Raw genomic sequence first — 9,533 nt, forward strand, 5'->3', positions numbered from 1 at the left:
GAGCAGGCAGTGCCCCTGAATCTGGAGCAGAAAATGGTTTGTGGTGTCGGTGGCTTTCTGGGAAGCTGTTCCAGGATGCAGCAGCAAGAACAGATTCCCCTGCCCTGGTGGCTCACCCTTACCTGAGTTTGAAACCTTGGCCAGGGCTGCTCTGTTTGGATGGAGATTTGACCATTAAAGTCCCATCTGAGGCTTGTGAAGCCTCAGGACTGCAAGGCTCCTTCAGGAACTCATTCACAGGACACCTTTTGTCATGGGATGAGTCTCCTGCAAGAGCCTTTGAGTGTCTTCCTGTTGAGTTTTGTAAGGAATCAACCTCTGTGCTCACAAGTGATTCCCACAACCTGTGCTGGGGCTTGGGACGAGGACAAACTTCCAAAACCGCGTCACCTCTCGTGCATCCTGCTCTGCCCAGTGCCCTGAAAGTTTGTTTTTTCACCTGTTTAGTTTTGAAACCTACCACGAGGATAATGTGACATTAGAGTGGAAAAGCTATCGGGGCTGTGCAGGGGAGGAATTGCAGACCCGTAAACTGCTCCCAAAATAGCTGAGATGATGTGTCAAACCGCCCAACCATCCCAATCCTCCACGAGCTGACCTCCCAGGGATATCTAATAGGGGCTGGAAACGTTGTGAGGGGAGGGGGAGCTGACCCCCCTCCTCCCTGAATCCACATGCTTGTTTCTAGAAGTTGTCATTTATCCAGAAGTTGACCAAGAGCCAGTCTCCGCTTCCAGCTGGGACCTCCAGGTCCTGGATATAAAACTAGGGCTGGGGAAGGAGGAAGAAGCTCATTCTCCAGTTGTTTTTGTGTCCAAATGAGCTGGACGAGCTCTTTGCACTCGCTGTGCCTCCCTCAAAGGTTTAATTTCATTTGTGTTGTCTGGAGAGTAAACTTGATTTTCTCTTTAGCTGCTGGAGCGTGTGTGTGAGCGCGCTCAGGGATATCTCCAGGCAGCCAGGGAAGCTGCTGCCTTGGCTCCGAGGAGTTTCTTCCCTGGCTGCCAGGCTCTGTGGTCTGGGCAAGGGCAGCTCTGTGGCTGCAGCATCTGCCGGGAACAGACCGGGCAGTGTTCGGGATGGACGGCACAATTTATCCCACAGGTGGGATAAGGCAGGGAAAGGCCCAGGCTGGATCCTGCTGCTGCAGAGCTGGTCAGCCTTCGCCCCCCAGAGTGGACAAAAGGGCTGGCTGAGGTGTGAGGGAGACAAATGGGAATTCAGTGGGAAGTCAGATGCATTCCCTGGCGGTGGGAGACTGACACCGACACATGGCCGCGGGAGCCGTGCGAGCCGTGCCCACAGCCCGGCGTGCCCGGGGCTGCCGTGGGTGGGAGCCGTACTGGGGACCTGGGAGGCTTCTGCTGGGATTGCTCCAAGCCCCCTCCAACCTGGCCTTGGACACTTCCAGGCATCCAGGGGCAGCCTTGTTTTTCACCAGCCAAGAACTTGTTTGTAGCACCTCATCTAAATCTCTCCTCTTTATTTAAAACCATTCCCCCATGTCCTATTCCTTTCTTATTAACAGTAAAAAAATCTCTCTCTCTTTTATAAAACTTCTTTAATCCCTGGAAAAGGCCCCAAATGAAAAAAATACTGGTGTGGTGTGTGCTTGTCGCCTCTGGGGCCGTTCTTGCCGTTCATCTGGCGGGTTCCAGAGTGCAGATGGGTTAAATCTTAAATGTCTGAATGCTGTGGCTGGAGCAAGGAGCACCTCACAGGTAGCTGGGAGTGCAGCAGCTGCCATAAATCAAATCAAAGGTTTCTCCAGACAGACATGGATCTCAGGGAAAGCCGAGGAGAACCGGGACCGGTGATGTGGCTCCTGCTGTGTCCTGCTCGCTCCTGGCAGCCTGTGGCTTAAAGGCTTCCTGAGCCCTCGTGTTTCATCAGCCATCTGGATGAACCTCCCTTTCCTGAGTTTGTTTAATCCCTTTTGGAGTCAGTTCATCATTTTGGGCTTCACAACATCCGGTGGCAGTGAGCCTTGACGTTTAATGATGTGCAGTTTGGAAAAAGGGCTCCGTTCTCAATGTCTGCCATTTGTTATTATTATTAATATTATTATTTTTAACGCTGTGCCTGGTCTGAGTCAAAAGGTCTGACTCCTGCTCTGCCCTGAGCAGAGTTCTCCCTGTGGAACTTCCAGCCCTGGCTGGATCCTCAGGGTTTGGTCACGCCTTGTGTCAGGAGCTTGAGCTGTAGAGAGCCAGAAGGATGAGCAGGAGGTGTTTTGGGAACTGGAATTACCCTTTTGAAGGAATCTCCTTCCCCCTTGTGTGATGTTTTCTGATTTCTTCTTGTAAACCTGCTGTAGTGAATAAAAGCAGCATCAGTGCAAGAAGCACAGGGAGCAAACATTTATGGGCCTTTTGGGCCTCTTTGTTTAGGTTTCAAGTGCCAAATATCATTTATTCTGTGCAACTCTTCCCAGATAAGGGGAGCCGGTGAGAGAGACCATTATCTCGGATTTTCTTTGCTTGGAACAGAAAATCAAAGCTATTTCTGCAGGTTTATAGATGACATCTTGGCTTCTAGGAATTTGGGATTTGTGGCAGAAGCAGATGGAACAAAGTTTCTGTGGGGCTCAAATTGGTCACGAGAAACTCAGAGCACCTGGGCCACTTCCTTTGGTCTCCTGTCTTTAAAACCTTGTGTAAATTATTTTGCTCTGTTCTGTCATGTGATCTATGATATTTGTGGTCCTTTCCTGGTGCTGAATCCCACCAGAAACTGCTGAAAAGCAAGGCAGGGATGATTATGCATATTTTTTGTAAGTGGTGTCTAGAAATGTGCTTTGTTTTCTGTGTCTTTTTAGGCCTAATTTTAGATTAAAAATCGTGGAATAACTTGAGTTGGGAGGGACCTGCAAGGATTGAGTCCAACTCCTGGCCCTGCACAGGGCACCTCAACATTCTCACTCTGTGCCTGAGAGCAGGAATTTCTCTAACCCTATGTCAGGGATGGAGCTGGGATAAAAGGATATTCAGTAGTGTCAAAAAAAAAAACCCAAACCCACAAACTATTCCCCCCTCCCCCAAAAAGCTCCAGACAAAAGCCCAAATATTTTGAAAATCTCTCTCTTTTTGGGTTTCTTGATTTCTTTTTTTTTTCTCCCCTCTAGACTGTGTGGAGTTAATGGGTTTAAAAAAAAAAACCACTTTTATTTTCTTCTCTGGGTTAATTCTTCATCTTCCATCCCACTGCTCCCCATTTTCCTCCTTTCCTGCACCAAAACTCCCAGCTCCTTGTTGCCTACACTGGAGCAGGCTCCAGGCCAACAGGAATGATGTTAGGCTAAAAATCAAATTAAATAAAAACAAGCACTGGCTGGACAAGGAGCAGGGGTTTGGACTGGGGGCTCGGGAGCTGTCCAGCCAAGGAGGGGACAGTGTGGGGGGATAATTCCTGGCACAGGCTTCCAGGGGCAGAGCTAATGCCTCTTAAATCGGGAGTGAAAGCCCCTGTTGCCGCCTGGCCCGTGCATTCCACTGGCACCGTTGGGTTGAAAATCCTTTGTAAATCTCCCTGATTGTTGTTTCATTCTTGAGAGGATGAAGGGGAGAGGAAACAACCTTTCCCTCCCCGCCCTCTTTCTCTGCTTCTGCTTGTTTGTGGACAGAGTGGGTTGTTCCAGGGGAATTAGGTCTTGGGGCTGAGGTGTTTACCTAAAATAAAAATGTCTTTGGCTCTGATGGGCTGGGAACTTCCTGAATAAGGTTTGGTGTAAGGAGAGATGGGGGGAAAGAGGAGAAATCCTTCAGCCTTGTGGTTCAGGTGCACCACCAAAGACCCAAAATTGACTTTTTTCCTCTGCTGTGGGATCTCTGAGTTTGTTCCCCTCACTGGAGAAGGGAAATCCTTCCTTCACTGAGTTGTAATTCATAACCGGTGCAGGTCTCCAGCTTTGCAGGAGTGGGGAATGCTGCAGCAGCTCAGAGGAGTTTCTTGTGGTGCTCCTGATGGCCACGGTGCCAAAAGAGCTGTTCCTCATGGCACCTCCATCCCATAAAGTCCTCTGCAGGAACGGGAACATCTCCAGCCCTCCACAGCTCAATTGAGTCACATCTTCCCTGCTCATCCACTGAGAGATTTTTTTCCTTTATATACTTCATGCCAAACTCTTTGGTAATTTGTCCAGGGGAAGGTGAGGGCCTGTTTTGGCAGGAAATTGGATGGAAGTTTATTTATTCGTGCAGCAACCATCCTGCATCTGGGAGAAAACCATCCGTGCCTTGTCCCATTCCCAGGGAAATCCCTCCTGAACCGATTTAACAGCCCAATGGTTGTTGGAGTCTAGTGTTCCCGGTGCAGGCCTGGGGAAATTCCTCTGTCTTCAGCAGCCCGGGGGAAATCTTCCAACTTCCACATGAGCTTCACCTGTGGCTAAAACGGGAAACTCTGTGGTAACATCCAGAATGAATTTTGGGATCAGTGTGGTTGCTGTGAGTACTGGAAGCGTTCAGGGAAGCTGTGTTGGGAGGGGAGAAGCTGGAGGTTTGCACCACTGGATCGTTTTGTCCAGAGGCAGCTGTTGTTTTCCCTTTTTGCTGGATGCTGGAAGAACTCTGGATAAGACCCACGATTGTGGATCCTTCCATGTCCATATGTCCATCCTAAGACTCTCAGAGGAGGCTCAGGAAACCACTGTATGAATCTATCAAAGTATGGTTGAACAAAGGCTTAGAAGACTGAAACCCACATGAATCTGCACCTCTTTTTCCTAAAAAAGAACCCCAGAAATCTGTCTGAGCAGATTCCATAAGGAGACTGGTGCTTCCTTCCCTGGTAAGTGGGATCTGCTGGGCAGTTCCCCTGCTGGAAGTTCCCCTGTGCTGTCTCTTTTATCCTCTCTCCTCCTTCCCATTGCTCAGAAGCTGATCCAAAGACCTCGAGGATTTCCCTCTATGCTAAAATCCCAGAACCTTCCACTAGAAAATCCTATCAAGCACGTACTGTCCTTTGGAGCAGGACTGTGGGGTTTGGCTGCTTCCCAGCTGGATTCTGTGTGGTTGGAAGGTCCTGTCACCCCAACTTTGTGTTTTTGGGAACAGGTAAGGTGGCAGTGGCCTCTGTGTTGGGGGCTGTGACTGGTGTAGAAGATCTGAACAAGGAGGAAGTGACATTTGAGAGGTTGTCACCTAAAGAAAGCTCTGGCCGAGTTTTGTCCGAGCTGTTGAGAGGAAGATAAGGATCAAAACAGCCATTGGGGCCTAATTGTGATGGGAATTGCTGGAGTTTCCAATTGCTTGGTTCAATGGTCTCCCACAGCAAGCCACCATTGTTCAGGGACAATGACAGGGAGAGGTGAGCCCAGGGCAGAGCTGGTTGGGAATGGTCCTGAGGAAAGAGAGCCAGCACAGCCATGAGGAGCAGTGGGACTTGCAAAGATGAGTTTTAGCAAAGCTGGGTTTGATTTCTAGCCGGAGCTCATCTCTGTCTTGTAAAGCCCTGGGTGGTTTGGATTCCCTCAGACTGGGATAAACAGTTTTCCTCCTGTCACCTTCCCTGACCCTCATGATGTCACAGCATCCTCTCAGAGGAGATCACTGGGGAAATTACACCAGGAAAGGGTTGAGGTAGAAGAATTCTGCAGAATTCTGACAGAACAATCTTTGTGAACATTTGCTGAGATTTCACTGTGGAAGCCTGAGGTTTGGAGAATCCATAGCCTTATTTTTATGCAATCTAAGGAGATCTGGGATATTTTAGACTTTAGGCTTCATGTGGGCATTTAAAGCTGTAAACATTTAAAAACCCAAACAAGACAGTGCAGAATGAGGCATTTGAGCCTTCAGTCCAGCTCTTCTTCCAAATATCAAATCTTCATCAGGCAGCCTGAAATTCAGATTTTTTTTCTCAGACTTTTGGGTTTTTGTACTTCAAATGTTCAATAGCCTTCGTGGGAGGAGGAAAGATTTTCAATTTAGGAAAGATTGATGGTGTGGGAATGTGATTATAGGGGAGAGAGAGAGCAACTGGAGGTTATTGGGTGCAAACTAGAATAATATAGGCCTGGTGTCCAGAATTATTTAGACTCCTTGAGCTGTGCAATCATTAATTTAGGTGATTAGGAAGATTTGAGGTCAATTTGTCAATTTTCCAGAAGCTTCTTTAGTTATTAAAAGGAAAATGGTGGAAAAAGAAGAAAAAGGGCTGAAAGTGTGGCAATTCCACAGGAAAAAAATAGTGTGGAAAGCAGAACCAGAATTAATTCAGTCATCGCAGGGATGGACCAAAGAGAAATTTCTTAACAGAGGAGGAAGTGGGATAGGAATGCAGATTTCGGCAGTAATTCCAGACGGGAATAGCAGAGGAAACAGCTCACCTTGGATCCCATCTCCAGTGACACTTGCAAAGGAAACACTGGGGCACCTCAAAAATGAGGGTGCACTCACAGTGTAGATGCCTTAAATCTGCCTCATCCTGCTCAAATCCTCATCAGGAAAGTCCCCACTTAACCAAGGGAAAATCCAGGGGCACTGATGGAAGTGTGAGCTGATGAGGCCATAAAAGCTCTTGACCCCTGAGATGAGTGGGAAGCAGGATCTGTCTTGAATTGCCTCTTGGAAGGGAAATAATTCCATGATGTCACAGATAAAACTTGGCCTGTGTAGTGGCAGGGGCTCTGCTTGGAATCTGTCCCAAATCCTTGGGTGATTGAACTCCAGGAAGAAAAAAACCACAAAAAAACCCTGCAATTAGCAATGTTTGAGATGAAGTTCACAACCAAGGAAGCCGAGTGACACCAACAGAGTGTGTGTGCAAACCAGATGGGTCTTGCTTTTTACATCAGTTAATGATAAACCACCTGGTTTTGCTGGCTCTGGAAGCAAACTGGTGGAACTGGAAGGGGAATAGCACAAATGATGCTGCAAAGGTTCCTCTCAGCGTGGTGGGTGTAGCACAGGGCAGCCAGGTCCTTCCTGAGGTTTGGACGTTGCATTGGGAGCAGAAATTGGGCAAGATTAGGTCAAAAAAACCACAGAATATCCTGAGTTGGAAGGGACCCATGAGGTTCATCGAAGTGCAGAATTCTAGAGCAGAAATTCAAAATCCTGAATTCTATAAACAGTCTCTTGACTCTGGAGGTTGATGCTGCTCTCAGAGAGGCCGGAGTTAACTTGCAGAGAGGTAAAGCGTCCCGGGTTGTGTGCATTGAGCTGTTTGCTCTCTCCCCAGCTTCCTGGTGGACGCACACACACAGTCCTTTGGAATCTTGGAATCTAGCTTAAAATACTTTGGGTTGGAATGAACCTTAAAGATCATCCAGTTTCAACCTTCTTCCCCTTAGAGGTGGCCACTGCATCTCCCACTCAGCCCCTTCTTGGAGCGAAATAACACAATCACAGGGTTCTGGCTGGCAGTTTAATCGTAACAGTCGTGGCTTGGGTGTGTAAAAAACAAAAAAAAAACACACACAAATACACACCCCTGAAACATTTCCTTGGAAAGAACAGCTTGGCCTTTGTGAGGAGCTGAGAAAGCGTCCGACTGACACCGTTGCCTTACAGGACCTCTCTCAGCTGAGGTTGCATAAAAGGGCTTTATGGGATTAGAAAGGTTCCATGCAGCAGCGTGTCAGGTGGGGCAGCTCTCCCTGGCTCTGCCTGCGCTTTGTTATTGATGCCACGCTCTGGAAAGTGCCACCTCACCCCTGTTCCCAGGGCCTCCGGAATGTGCGGAGCTGAGGGCCCCGCCAGGGAAAACGTGCGCGTGGGTCCGTGTGTGTGTGTGTGTGCTCCTCTGCTCTTCACCTGGCAGAGTTTCTGCCTGCTGGTGAGGGAAAACCCCTTTTCCCCCTCAATTCACTCCTTGTCTTGTTCCAGGGATGCTTCTGAGCGATAATGCAGGCAGCGATGGGCAGATCTGTCGCGGTGTAATGTGGGTTGTTCTTCCAGCAGCTGTGGAAGAGTTGTGGCACGGTGAAGCACCGTGAATCCTATTTCCTACCACCCACCGGATCTTTATTTTGTGTGTGTTTAGGTGGCTTTTGTTGGAGACACACACGATTGATATCAGCAAGTTTTGGAAGGCTGATCTGTGGGGAACTGTAATTTGAAGTACCCCAAAGCCAAGCACCTGAGGGGGACAGGTGGGAAGAGGGTGAAAATCACCAATTGCTCTGCAGAAATCTTGGCTGTAGGATCTATTCCCGTATCCCTCCTCACTCCAAGAGCCATCTGCTACAGGGTCCTTGGAGTTTTTTCCCAGACCATTTAGGGGAACAATCCCTGCTCAGCTGGAAATTAAAAATGGGGAGAGGGAGCTTAGGAAATGCTTCCATGCCTCCCTCCCTCTCCCTTGCCAGCTGAGGGTCTCTTGTGCCGAAGATGAAAGTTTGCAGGAATGAATCTCCAGGGTACCATGGAAGCCAGGAATGAACGTCCTGGAGATTTTGTTACAGATCTTTGCACCACTGAAGCTCAGACTGAGGCACCTCTCTCAGGAATGAGCATCCTGGGAGCTTTGTCTAACGAGGCACCAGGGCTGGCTGAGGTTCCCTCTCCGTGGGGAGCAGCTGGGACAGAGCAGAAATGAAAGGGTTAAAATATGCATCAAATGGGCCTTGCTGTTTGGCCTTCCAGATTTTTTTTATTATTTTGCCAGGATTTTTTTATTATTTTGCCAGGAGAAAAAGTTGAGGGAAGATATTTTTCCCATGTTTCCCGCAAATCGCTCTGTGCTTTTATCACTGCAGGGTTTTTCTGAAGATATCAATACCTTTGAATGTAACCAAAGGAGAACATTTTCCTGCCCATCTTTGTTCTAAAAATCCCGCCTCAGCCATTTTTGCTCCCTCCCTGAGATATCTGATATTAAATCACCTCATCAATGCCTCAGTGATGACTGGATCTGTACTGGATGTCCCTGGCTGGAACTCAGGTCAGGATTTTATGCCCGTTGTGCCCCAAGGTTTGGGAGTTAAAGCATCCCGAGTGCCTGCCCTCAGGAACTGTGCTGCTGGCAGGATGCATCCCACTGATTAGAGAAAAATACTCATTTAAAGCAGTGAATCACTGCTCCTGGAGTGGGAGCTTTAGAGGATTTCCAGGATCTCAGCAAAGGGGGTGAGGGAGTGCTCCCCTCCCATTCCCATCACCCTGCTTTTCCCAGTGCTCCTGCAGTGCTGGAGATGTCCGAGCCCCCAGCCCACCCCTGTGCTCCCAGCGCAGGACTGCCACATTCCAGCATCTTTCCAGTTCTGGATTTCAGCCATTCTTCCTTTTTGGCCAGGGAACGCGTCTCCAGGTCCTCTGCGAGCCCGGATAGTGATTCCCATTGACTGTGTGGACTGGCACCTGGCCGGAACAGGGCAGAGCCAGGAGAGAGGGGTACAGCAGCCTGGCCAACAAAGCTCTCCTGAGCCCAGCAGATGTTCCTGCAGCCTCTCTGCTCCCTGGGGCCGATGCCAGCCTGGTCCTTTTCCAGCAGCTCGTCACTTGACACCGGGAACAGTCCCGCTGGCATCTTTTGTTGCCCACTGTAGAGCCAAGGACCTTGTGCTGGAGAAGGCAGAGGAGGGAGGGGAC

At 49.0% G+C, this 9,533-nt stretch overlaps 1 protein-coding gene across 1 annotated transcript in view; it reads left to right on the forward strand.

Moving 5' to 3' along the window:
* Positions 1 to 9,533, forward strand: part of WNT9A (Wnt family member 9A) — a 53,530-nt gene that overhangs the window by 24,875 nt on the left and 19,122 nt on the right. The gene's annotated exons all lie outside the window — the stretch shown is intronic.

This window comes from Cyanistes caeruleus, chromosome 1 (assembly GCF_971803275.1).
Source record: "Cyanistes caeruleus chromosome 1, bCyaCae1.hap1.1, whole genome shotgun sequence".
Lineage (NCBI taxonomy): Eukaryota > Metazoa > Chordata > Aves > Passeriformes > Paridae > Cyanistes > Cyanistes caeruleus.